The sequence below is a fragment of the Triticum urartu genome, chromosome 2A, assembly GCF_056163025.1.
Source record: "Triticum urartu cultivar PI428250 chromosome 2A, HENAU_Tu73, whole genome shotgun sequence".
Lineage (NCBI taxonomy): Eukaryota > Viridiplantae > Streptophyta > Magnoliopsida > Poales > Poaceae > Triticum > Triticum urartu.
In genome coordinates, this window is record NC_141874.1 from 144882545 (window position 1) to 144895246 (window position 12702).

Sequence of the window (12702 nt, forward strand, 5' to 3'; positions counted from 1 at the left end):
ACAGCTAGAGGCTGGCAAACGCGTGCTGACTGAGGCTAGGCGGGAGAAAAACAATCTCCAAGACGCCAATATTAAGCTAAGCGTGGAACTAAAGACGTCCGGGCCAGCTTGCAGACTCCGAGAAGGAGAATAAGCGGCTTCGGCGCGGCATTTTCATTAAGTGCTTGAACGAATCCTTTTAAAGGAGTTCGGCGAAGAAGCCGACTAACAACGTTATGTCTGTAGGTATGCTGACGGGTCGTCCCACGGAGGAAATGCCCGGGTCTGCGGGTGATATTCTATCCGAGCTGTCACATCTGCACGAACAAGTTCGGCAGGTGATGCAGGGTGTTGCCCAGGCCTTGTGGCCGTCCGTCTCCTTGCCAGAGGGCGTTGTTGAGCTTGCGGAGAATCTCAAGGGAGCACGGCGACGCTTCCGATTATGGAAGATATCAGCCTGCTGACAGGGTGCCAGAGAAGCCTGGGCCATGGTGAAGACGCGGTATATCAAGGCAGACCCAAATCACATGGCCGAGGTCGGACCTGTGGGGCCGGACGGAAAAGAGATCTCCGTTAGCTTAGTTTATGGGCAAGTAGAATTAGCCGCAAAGTATTCCCAATAGGATTGTAAGCTAGACCGCCGGTTGGATGGTATAGAAGAGGAATTTAGTCAGTCTGCATGACTATGTAATGAAAGTGACATGTATACTGCCTTCTAGCCAGATTGTAGATCATTTGTCTTGGCGGACCTTTTCGCTTCAACCTCGGGACCCGATAGTCCGGAGTGTATCCGAATACCCGCGCAGTTATATAAGAACCGGGGCATGCGTGGAGACCAGGTGTAGGGGTCATAAGTGCTTGAACAGACAAGTGCCCAACTAGTTATGTTATATTACATGGGTAGTAAGAAACATCTTCCAGGGAGAATAGTTCCGTTAAGGGTTCCTTTCCCTGGGTAAGCATGCCCTAAAGTGCATGTCCAGACTGCGATAAGAAACGCAGAAAAAACATCTGGGGGCAGATATGGACAATAAATAAAAATCATCTTTCGTTCACCGATCGAATATTCCCTTAAGAACGCTAGCTTTCGGCTTCACCCAGTCTGAGGTACACATCCGGCTGACCCGGCAGTAACAATCGCAGAGGTGCTCCCCTTATGCCCTAGCCGAATTAACGGGAACATAGGGCATAAATCCAAGAGCCAGGCAACCTAGCTTGGCCAAAACTTAAGTCATATCGATGCATATAATGGCGAAAAAAGGTACATGCGGAAGCATGACACATGTGCGGGGCCTGAGGCCCAGATAAATAATTAAGCTTCTGTGAAAGAAGCCCCCAGGTATGATGACCGCGGCTAGCGCATCTATAATGTGCAAGCGAGGCACAAGTTGGCCCTTGAAGGCCTAGAGAAAGAATAAAAGAAAGGAAGACAGAAAAACAAGACAGATAATGTATATGCAAAAAATGGACAAAGGGAGGGGACGAACATAGAGTCCGGTGCTAGGCGTAGAATCTTCGGAGCCTGGCCGCGTTCCATGGGTTCGGCTCGAGTCGACTAGTCGATGCATCCCGCAGTCAGTACGCTCCATGGTCAGAACTTGGTTAATAATGAAGGGACCTTCCCATTTGGGCTCAAGCTTGTTCTTTTTATTATCCGACAGGCGTAGAACTAGTTCGCCAACATTATAAGTTTTGGCCCGTACTTCTCTGATTTGGTATCTGCGAGCCTGTTGCTGATAAAATGCGGAACGTGCTTTGGCTACATCGCGCTCCTCCTCCAGGGTGTCCAGACTGTCCTGATGATCGAGCTCGGCTTCTCTTTCTTCGTACATGCGCACTCGAAGTGAGTCATGAATTATGTCGCAGGGCAAGACTGCCTATGCGCCGTACACCATAAAGAAGGGTGTATATCCGGTACTACGATTCGGCGTGGTCCGCAGCCCCCAGAGTACGGAGTCGAGCTCCTCTACCCAGTGCGTGTTAAACTCCGTTAAGGAATGCACTAATCTGGGTTTAATGCCGCTCATTATAACACCGTTTGTTCGCTCGACTTGACCGTTGGTTTGTGGGTGATAGACTAAAGCATAATCGAGCTTGATGCCCATTTTGCTACACCAGAGTTTTACCTCATCGGCTGTGAAGTTTGTGCCGTTGTCAGTGATGATGCTGTGGGGGACGCCATAACGGTGTACGACCCCAGATATGAAGTCTATCACTGGTCCGGATTCGGCTGTTTTAACAGGTTTGGCCTCTATCCATTTGGTGAATTTATCCACCATGACCAGTAAGTATTTTTTCATGTGGGTTCCCCCTTTAAGGGGTCCAACCATGTCAAGCCCCCAGACTGCGAAGGGCCACATAATGGGGATTGTTTGGAGGGCGGTGGGTGGCATGTGGCTTTGATTGGCAAAGAGCTGGCAACCGGCGCAACGTTGGACCAAGTCCTGTGCATCTGCCCGGGCCGTTGTCCAATAGAATCATGTACGGAAGGCCTTGCTTACAAGAGCCCGGGCTGTGGCATGGTGACCGCCGAGTCCGGCGTGGATTTCTGCCAAAAGGTTCCGCCCTTCCTCTTTGGAGATGCACCTTTGAAGGACTCCGGTAGTGCTTTTTTATACAATTCTCCCTCATGGACCCTGTAGGCCTTAGATCGCCGCCTATGCAGCATGCCTCATTTTGGTCCTCCGAAAGTTCCTGCCTAGTTAGGTAGGCCAGGAATGGTTCTGTCCACGGGGCGATAATGGCCATTATTACGTGGGCTGAAGGTGTTATTTCGGTGGCGGAGCCTCTGATTGTGTCAGAGTATTCGATATCGGGCATTTTGGCCAGGTCCGGACTATGGTTACCGGTGTCCCCTTCCCATACTACGGATGGCTTGAACAACCTTTCCAGAAAGATGTTGGGGGGACCGCATCATGTTTTGCGCTGACGCGGGCAAGGATATCCGCCGCCTGATTGTTTTCCCGAGCCACATGGTGAAATTCGAGCCCCTCGAACCGAGCTGACATTTTTAGGATGGTGTTTCGGTAGGCCGCCATTTTCGGATCCTTGGCATCAAAGTCTCCATTTATTTGGGATATTGCAAGGTTTGAATCCCCACGCACCTCCAGGGGCTGAATGCCCATGGAGACTGCCATCCGAAGACCATGCAACAGAGCTTCATATTCGGCTGCGTTGTTGGAGTCTGTATACAATATTTGTAGTACGTACTGAACGGTATCTCCGATTGGGGACGTCAGGACGATGCCAGCCCCTAGACCAGCCATCATTTTAGAACCGTCTAAGTGCATGATCCAATTGGAGTATGCGCCATACTCTTTAGGGAGTTCGGTCTCCGTCCATTCGGCGACAAAGTCGGCCAATACTTGTGACTTAATGGCCCGTCGAGGTTTGTATGTTATGTCGAACAGGAGGAGCTCAATGGCCCATTTAGCAATCCGGCCCGTAGCATCGCAGTTGTTTATAATATCATTAAGTGGCACTTCCGAGGCTACTGTAATCGAACACTCTTGAAAGTAGTGTTGCAGCTTCCGGGATGCCATGAATACCGCATAGGCTATCTTTTGATAATGTGGGTACCGTGATTTGCATGGAGTGAGGACAGTTGATACATAGTATACCGGCTTTTGAATAGGGAATTTATGTCCGGCAGCTTCTCGTTCGACGATGAGCATTGCGCTTACAACTTGATGAGTTGCCGCAATGTACAACAACATTGGTTCGCCGATGTTTGGCGCAGCCAGGATTGGGTTGGTTGCCAAAATGGCCTTTATTTCTTCCAATCCGACTGTGGCAGCGTCCGTCCACTGAAAGTGTTCGGTGCGCCGAAGGAGGCGATAAAGGGGTAAAGCCTTTTCTCCTAAGCAGGAGATAAAGCGGCTTAGAGCCGCCACGCATCCAGTTAACTTCTGGATTTGTTTGAGGTCTGTTGGGGTAGCCAACTGTGACAAAGCTTGGATTTTGGCCTGATTAGCTTCAATACCTCTACTGGAGACAATGAAACCTAGGAGCTTTCCGGCTGGTACGCCGAAAACGCATTTTTCCGGATTGAGCTTGATGTCGTATGTTCGGAGGTTGTCGAATGTGAGCCTCAAGTCGTCTATCAAAGAGTCGACGTGCTTGGTTTTGACGACCACATCATCTACGTATGCCTCTACTGTTTTGCCGATTTGTTTCTCTAGACATGTTTGAATCATGCGCTGATATGTTGCGCCGGCGTTTTTGAGCCCAAAAGGCATTGTGTTGAAACAGAAGGGACCGTATGGTGTGATGAATGCCGTTGCGGCTTGGTCAGACTCCGCCATCTTGATTTGGTGGTAACCGGAGTATGCGTCGAGGAAACACAATGACTCGTGTCCTGCGGTAGCATCGATAATTTGATCGATGCGGGGGAGGGGGAAGGGATCCTTCGGTCAAGCTTTATTGAGGGCCTTGAAATCGACACAAAGGCGCCAGGATTTATCCTTCTTTGGTACCATCACCAGGTTTGCTAGCCAGTCCGGATGTTTTATCTCTCTGATGAATCCGGCCTCCAATAACTTGGCTAGTTCCTCTCCCATGGCATGTCTCTTAGGTTCGGAGAAATGCCGAAGAGCTTGCTTGACCGTCTTGAATCCCTTTAGGATATTGAGGCTATGCTCGGCCAGCCTGTGTGGGATTCCTGGCATGTCTGAGGGTGCCAGGCGAAATTGTCCCAATTCTCGTGCAGGAACTCTCGTAGTGCGGCGTCCACGGCGGGGTTTAACTGTGCCCCGATGGAGGCTGTTTTTGTAGGGTCCGTTGGGTGGACATGGAATTTGACTATTTCATCTGCTGGTTTAAAAGAGGTGGACTTGGATCTCTTATTGAGTATCACGTCATCCCTGTCCACTGTGGAGCGTAGCGTGGTTAATTCCTCGTCCGAGATGGCTTCAGATAATGCCCCAAGGGCCAGTGCGGCTGTTTTGTTTTTGGCGCGGAGTGCTGTGTCCGGATCACTGGCGAGAGTGATGATTCCGTTGGGCCTGGGCATTTTGAGCTTCATGTACCCATAATGGGGTACAGCTTGGAAGATCGTGAACGCCTCACGTCCTAAAAGGGTGTGGTATCCACTGCTGAACGGGGCCACTTGAAATGTAATTTCTTCGGACCTATAATTCTATGGCGTACCGAATACCACATCTAGTGTGATTTTCGCAGCGCATCGTGCTTCCCGACTGGGTATGATTCCTCTGAAGGTTGTGTTACTTTGCTCAATGCGGTTCCAGTCTATTTCCATTTTTTGAAGAGTTTCCTCGTAGATGAGGTTTAATTCGCTGCCGCCGTCCATGAGTACTTTGGTGAGTCGAAAGCCATCCACAATTGGACTGAGGACCAGTGCGGCTAGTGCTCGGGCTGTTCGGAATTTAGGTTCATCACTGGCATTGAAGGTAATAGCCGTGTCACTCCATGGATTTATTGCTACTACGTGGCAGATTTCGGCCATGCTGCGGAGTGTTCGCTTGCGCCTATTATTTGACACAAATGTCTCAAAGATTGTTAACACCGTATTGTTATCTACGGGATGGTGCTCTGTGGCATTTGGGATAAGAAGATCCTCGCCACTTTTGGCCACCTGCCAGAGTATCCAACATGCTCTAAGGCTATGTGTTGACGTGGCGCCTTCTGTACTATGAATTTTGTAGGGTCCGTTGAGCCATCCCTCTAGTACGGTTCCATGCCCTGTAGAGGGTTTTTGCTTTTCGGTAGTTGACCCGGGTGTATTGTGATAATGCACCCTTTTATTTCGGACTGGGTTTGTATTCTGGCGTTAAGGATTCCCTTGTCCGTGCAATTATTGCAGAAAAATAGGATTGCGTCTTCCTCGCGACAGTCCTTAACCTTGTTCATCGCAAGGAGGAATCTGGCCCAATAGTGATGTACTGTTTCCTGGGGCTCTTGCCTGATGTGGGAAAGATCGCTTATGTTTGGGTGGGTGGGTGGAATTGAATCCGAACCCTTACCCGATCTGGGATCCGGGGGCCGAGGAGTTTCCAATTTTGGAAGTTCCGGTTCCGGGGTGTTACCCGATAATCCTGGCCCGCTGCCTGACTCTAAGTTCAGGGATTGGATGTTGTCCTCCCGCGAACGGGCATCCGGCTCGGAGAGCTCAGGAATCCGGACATAGTTGGTCCTCAAGATAGAGGAAAGGTCGCCGCATTGTTCCTCCACCACTGCAATATGATGGGTGACCGGTGGAGAGTTAATCTCCCTTTGATCGGGTTTAAGCCCAATCCGATCATAGTCCATAGCGACTCCCAGGGCGGCCATGCGATCCAAGAGCTCGTTTAAGGGAGCGAGCTTCATTGGATCCATCTGTTCGGTGAGTGCCGATTTGACGTGGAGGCTGTTTTCGATGACCCGAGAAGTCATCGTCGGCGCGGCGGCTGAACAGGCGGTCATGATGAAACCTCCTAGCCGGAGAGTTTGGCCGACAGCCAAAGCTCCCCCAACAGTAGTACCATGTTTAAAGACGAGACGAGAAATCCTTCCTTCTGGCGGCGGCACAGTGGAACTCTCAATGAAAGCACCAATGTCGGTGTCAAAACCAGCGGATCTCGGGTAGGGGGTCCTGAACTGTGCATCTAAGGAGGATGGTAACAGGAGGCAGGGAACACGATGTTTTACCCAGGTTCGGGCCCTCTTGATGGACGTAAAACCCTACGTCCTGCTTGATTTATTCTTGATGATATGAGTATTACAAGAGTTGATCTACCACGAGATCGGAGAGGCTAAACCCTAGAAGCTAGCCTATGGTATGATTGTATGTTGTCCTACAGACTAAAACCCTCCGGTTTATATAGACACCGAAGGGGGCTAGGGTTACACAAAGTCGGTTACAAGGAAGGAGATCTACATATCCGTATTGCCAAGCTTGCCTTCCACGCCAAGGAGAGTCCCATCCGGACACGGGACAAAGTCTTCAATCTTGTATCTTCATAGTCCAACAGTCCGGCCAAAGGATATAATCCGGCTGTCCAGATACCCCCTAATCCAGGACTCCCTCAATCTTCGTAGAATATGTAGCAGCCAATATGAGCATCCAGGTTCCGCTATTGGTTATTGACCGGAGACATGTCTCGGTCATGTCTACATAGTTCTCGAACCCGTAGGGTCCGCACGCTTAACGCTACGATGATAATTATATTATGAGTTTATATGTTTTGATGTACTGAAGGAGTTCGGAGTCCCGGATGATATCGGGGACCTGATGAGGATTCTCGAAATGGTCGAGACGTAAAGATTGATATATTGGACGACTATATTCGGACTTCGGAAAGGTTCCGAGTGATTCAGGTATTTTTCGGAGTACCGGAGAGTTACGGGAATTCGCCGGGGAGTATATGGGCCTTATTGGGCCATACGGGAATAGAGGAGATAGGCCAAAAGGAAGGAGGCCTGCGCCCCCCCTCTGGTCCGAATTGGACAAGGGGTGTAGCCCCCTTTTCCTTCTCCCTCTCCTCCTCTTTCCTTCACTCCTACTCCAACAAGGAAAAGGAGGAGTCCTACTCCCGGTGGGAGTAGGACTCCCCCCTTGGCGCGCCCTCCTCCTAGGCCGGCCTCCTCCCCCCTTGCTCCATTATATACATGGGCAGGGGGGCACGTCTAGACACACAAGTTGATCGTCTCTTAGCCGTGTGTGGTGCCCCCCCTCCACCATAGTCCACCTCGATAATACTGTAGCGGTGCTTAGGCGAAGCCCTACGTCGGTAGAACATCAACATCGTCACCACGCCGTCATGCTGATGAAACTCTCCCTCAACACTCGGCTAGATCGGAGTTCGAGGGACGTCATCGGGCTGAACGTGTGCTGAACTCGGAGGTGCCGTACGTTCGGTACTTGATCGGTCGGATCGTGAAGACGTACGACTACATCAATCGCGTTGTGCTAACGCTTCCGCTTTCGGTCTACGAGGGTACGTGGACAACACTCTCCCCTCTTGTTGCTATGCATCACCATGATCTTGCGTGTGCGTAGGAATTTTTTTGAAATTACTATGTTCCCCAACAGTTGCATCCGAGCCAGGTTTTATGCGTTGATGTTATATGCACGAGTAGAACACAAGTGAGTTATGGACGATATAAGTCATACTGCTTACCAGCATGTCATACTTTGGTTCGACGGTATTGTTGGATGAAGCGGCCTGGACTGACATTACGCGTACGCTTACGCGAGACTGGTTCTACCGACGTGCTTTGCACACAGGTGGCTGGCGGGTGTCAGTTTCTCCAACTTTAGTTGAACCGACTGTGGCTACGCCCGGTCTTTGCGAAGGTGAAAACAGCACCAACTTGACAAACTATTGTTGTGGTTTTGATGCGTAGGTAAGAACGGTTCTTGCTAAGCCCGTAGCAGCCACGTAAAACTTGCAACAACAAAGTAGAGGATGTCTAACTTGTTTTTGCAGGGCATGTTGTGATGTGATATGGTCAAGACATGATGCCAAATTTTATTGTATGAGATGATCATGTTTTGTAACCGAAGTTATCGGCAACTGGCAGGAGCCATATGGTTGTCGCTTTATTGGATGCAATGCAATCGCCCTGTAATGCTTTACTTTATTACTAAGCGGTAGCGATAGTCATGGGAGCATAAGATTGGCGAGACGACAACGATGCTACGGTGGAGATCAAGGTGTCGTGCCGGTGACGATGGTGATCATGACAGTGCTTCGAAGATGGAGATCACAAGCACCAGATGATGATGGCCATATCATATCACTTATATTGATTGCATGTGATGTTTATCTTTTATGCATCTTATCTTGCTTTGTTTGACGGTAGCATTATAAGATGATCCCTCACTAAATTATAAAAGTATAAGTGTTCTCCCTGAGTATGCACCGTTGCGAAAGCTCTTCGTGCTGAGACACCACGTGATGATCGGGTGTGATAGGCTCTACGTTCAAATACAACGGGTGCAAACAGTTGCACACGCGGAATACTCAGGTTAAACTTGACGAGCCTAGCATATAACAGATATGGCCTCGGAACACGGAGACCGAAAGGTCGAGCGTGAATCATATAGTAGATATGATCAACATAGTGATGTTCACCATTGAAACTACTCCATCTCACGTGATGATCGGACATGGTTTAGTTGATTTGGATCACGTGATCACTTAGAGGATTAGAGGGATGTCTATCTAAGTGGGAGTTCTTAAGTAATATGATTAATTGAACTTAAATTTATCATGAACTTAGTCCTGGTAGTATTAGCATATCTATGTTGTAGATCAATAGCTCGCGTTTAGCTCCCCTGTTTTATTTTTGATATGTTCCTAGAGAAAATTGTGTTGAAAAATGTTAGTAGCAATGATGCGGATTGGATCCGTGATCTGAGGATTATCCTCATTGCTGCATAGAAGAATTATGTCCTTAATGCACCGCTAGGTGACAGACCTATTGCAGGAGCAGATGCCGACGTTATGAACGTTTGGCTAGCTCAATATGATGACTACTTGATAGTTTAGTGCACCATGCTTAAACGGCTTAGAATCGGGACTTCAAAGACGTTTTAAACGTCATGGACCATATGAGATGTTCCAGGAGTTGAAGTTAATATTTCAAGTAAATACCTGAGTTGAGAGATATGAAATCTCCAACAAGTTCTATAGCTAAAGGATGGAGGAGAATAGCTCAAGCAGTGAGCATGTACTCAGATTGTCTGGGTACTACAATCGCTTGAATCAAGTGGGAGTTAATCTTCCAGATAAAATAGTGATTGACAGAATTCTCTAGTCACCATCACCAAGTTAGTAGAACTTCGTGATAAACTATAATATGCAAGGGATAACGGAAACGATTCCCAAGCTCTTCGTGATGCAAAAAATCGACGAAGGTAGAAATCAAGAAAAACATCAAGTGTTGATGGTTGACAAGACCAGTAGTTTCAAGAGAAAGGGCAAAGGGAAGAAGGGGAACTTCAAGAAGAACGGCAAGCAAGTTGCTGCTCAAGTGAAGAAGCCCAAGTCTGGTCCTAAGCCTGAGACTAAGTGCTTCTACTGCAAAGGTACTGGTCACTGGAAGTGGAACTGCCCTAAGCATTTGGCGGATAAGAAGGATGGCAAAGTGAACAAAGGTATATTTGATATACAGATTATCGATATGTATTTTACTAGTGTTTTTGGCAACCCCTCGGTATTTGATACTGGTTCAGTTGCTAAGAGTAGTAACTCGAAACGGGAGTTGCAGAATGAACAGAGACTAGTTAAGGGTGAAGTGACGATGTGTGTTGGAAGTGGTTCCAAGATTGATATGATCATCATCGCACACTCCCTATACTTTCGGGATTAGTGTTGAACCTAAATAAGTGTTATTTGGTGTTTGCATTGAGCATGAATATGATTTGATCATGTTTATTGCAATACAGTTATTCATTGAAGTAAGAGAAGAAATTGTTGTTCTGTTTACATGAATAAAACCTTATATGGTTACACACCCAATGAAAATGGTTCGTTGGATCTCGATCGTAGTGATACACATATTCATAATATTGAAACCAAAAGATGCAAAGTAAATAATGATAGTGCAACTTATTTGTGGCACTGCCATTTAGGTCATATTGGTGTAAAGTGCATGAAGAAACTCCATGCTGATGGACTTTTGGAATCACTTGATGCTTGCGAACCATGCCTCATGGGCAAGATGACTAAGACTCCGTTCTCCGGAACAATGGAATGATCAACTGACTTATTGGAAATAATACATACTGATGTATGTGGTCCGATGAGTGTTAATGCTCACGGCAAGTATCATTATTTTCTGACCTTCACAGATGATTTGAGAAGATATGGGTATATCTACTTAATGAAACACAAGTCTGAAACATTTGAAAAGTTCAAAGAATTTCAGAGTGAAGTGGAGAGTCATCGTAACAAGAAAATAAAAGTTTATACGATGTGATCGCGGAGGTAAAATATTTGAGTTAAGAGTTTGGCCTTCAGTTAAAACAATGTGAAATAGTTTCACTACTCACGCCACCTGGAACACCATAGTGAAATGGTATGTCCGAATGCCATAACCGTACTTTATTAGATATGGTGCGATCTATGATATCACTTACCAATCTACCACTATTGTTTCCGGGTTATGCATTAGAGACAGCTACATTCACGTTAAATAGGGCACCATCTAAATCCTTGAGACGACACCATATGAACTGTGGTTTGGCGAGAAACCTAAGCTGTCGTTTCTTAAAGTTTGGGACTGCGATGCTTATGTGAAAAAGTTTCAACATGATAAGCTCGAACCCAAATCGGAGAAGTAAATCTTCATAGGATACCCAAAAGAAAATGTTGGGTACACCTTCTATCACAGATCCGAAGGCAAGATATTCATTGTAGAGAATGGATCCTTTCTAGAGAAGGAGTTTCTCTCGAAAGAAGTGAGTGGGAGGAAAGTGGAACTTGATAAGGTAATTGTACCTTCTCCCTTATTAGAAAGTAGTTCATCACAGAAATTTGTTCCTGTGACTACTACACCAATTAGTGAGGAAGCAAATGATGATGATCACGTAACTTCAGATCAAGTTACTACCGAACCTCGTAGGTAAACTAGAGTAAGATCCGCACCAGAGTGGTACGGTAATCCTGTTCTGGAGGTCATGATACTTGACCATGACGAGCCTACGAACTATGAGGAAGCGATGATGAGCCCAGATTCCGCGAAATGGCTTGAAGCCATGAAATCTGAGATGAGATCCATGTATGAGAACAATGTATGGACTTTGGTTGACTTGCCCGATGATCAGCAAGCCATAGAAAATAAATGGATCTTCAAGAGGAAGACGGATGCTGATAGTAGTGTTACTATCTACAAATCTAGAATTGTCGCAAAAAGGTTTTCGACAAGTTCAAGGTGTTGACTATGATGAGAGTTTCTCACTCGTATCTATGCTTAAGTCTGTCCGAACCATGTTAGCAATTGCCGCATTTTATGAAATCTAGCAAATGGATAAACAAAACTGCATTCCTTAATGGATTTATTAAAGAAGAGTTGTATATGATGCAACTAGAAGGTTTTGTCAATCCTAAAGGTACTAACAAAATATGCAAGCTCCAGCGATCCATCTATGGACTGGTGCAAGCATCTCGGAGTTGGAATATACGCTTTGATAAGTTAATCAAAGCATATAGTTTTATACAGACTTGCGGTGAAGCCTGTATTTAAAAGAAAGTGAGTGGGAGCACTACAACATTTCTGATAAGTATACGTATGACATATTGTTGATCGGAGATGATGTAGAATTATTCTACAAAGCATAAAGGAATGTTTGAAAGGAGTTTTTTCAAAGAAAGACCTCGGTGAAGCTTCTTACATATTGAGCATCAAGATCTATAGAGATAGATCAAGACGCTTGATAAGTTTTTCAATGAGTACATACCTTGACAAGATTTTGAAGTAGTTCAAAATGGAACAGTCAAAAAGGAGTTCTTGCCTGTGTTACAAGGTATGAAGTTGAGTAAGACTCAAAACCCGACCACGGCAGAAGATAGAGAGAGAATGAAAGTCATTCCTTATGCCTCAACCATAGGTTCTATAATGTATGCCATGCTGTGTACCAGACCTATTGTATACCCTGCCCTGAGTTTGGCAAGGGAGTAATAGTGATCTAGGAGTAGATCACTGGACATTGGTCAAAATTATCCTTAGTGGAATAAGGATATGTTTCTCGATTATGAAGGTGACAAAAGGTTCGTCGTA